This window comes from Hippopotamus amphibius, chromosome 2, assembly GCF_030028045.1.
Source record: "Hippopotamus amphibius kiboko isolate mHipAmp2 chromosome 2, mHipAmp2.hap2, whole genome shotgun sequence".
Taxonomy (NCBI): Eukaryota; Metazoa; Chordata; class Mammalia; order Artiodactyla; family Hippopotamidae; genus Hippopotamus; species Hippopotamus amphibius.
The window spans coordinates 58,692,859-58,693,378 of record NC_080187.1 but is presented as its reverse complement, the minus strand read 5'-3'; positions in this window follow the sequence as shown (position 1 = coordinate 58,693,378).

Below are 520 nucleotides of genomic sequence, written 5' to 3'. Positions count from 1 at the left end.
GGCAGGTATTGTTATCATCATTCCCTTTTCACAGATAAGGAAACTGAGAGATTACAATATCCTAGCTTATAAGATTTTGCCTGGTGCTTGTTTTACAGATTGTGTTCTCTGTGCCAATTTTTCAAAATACATACAGACTACTGATATATTTTCTAAAGGTATAGATCAATTTCTATAAGGTTACCTAACAGCATGAGCGATGGCTGAACTTAATGAGTAAGCAAATATATACACGGACATCTCAGTCTCAGTTGGTGCTTTCCCACTACTGTAGGAGCACCAGCCATGCAGCTGTCCAGATGTGACTCCTTAACAAGCTGTAAACACAGACATAACCACCTCTCATAAATGAGGAACATTCTCATGATCTTGACACTGCAATCTCTTGGCAACGTCCCAACGCCATTAGGAAATATTCCCCAACCTTCCAAAGAAGGTTTGAGGTTTTCATATTCTTTTTTTTTTTCAATTCGTAAAGAGAAGTAGAGGACTATAAAACTGAACAGCTGGGTAGACCACA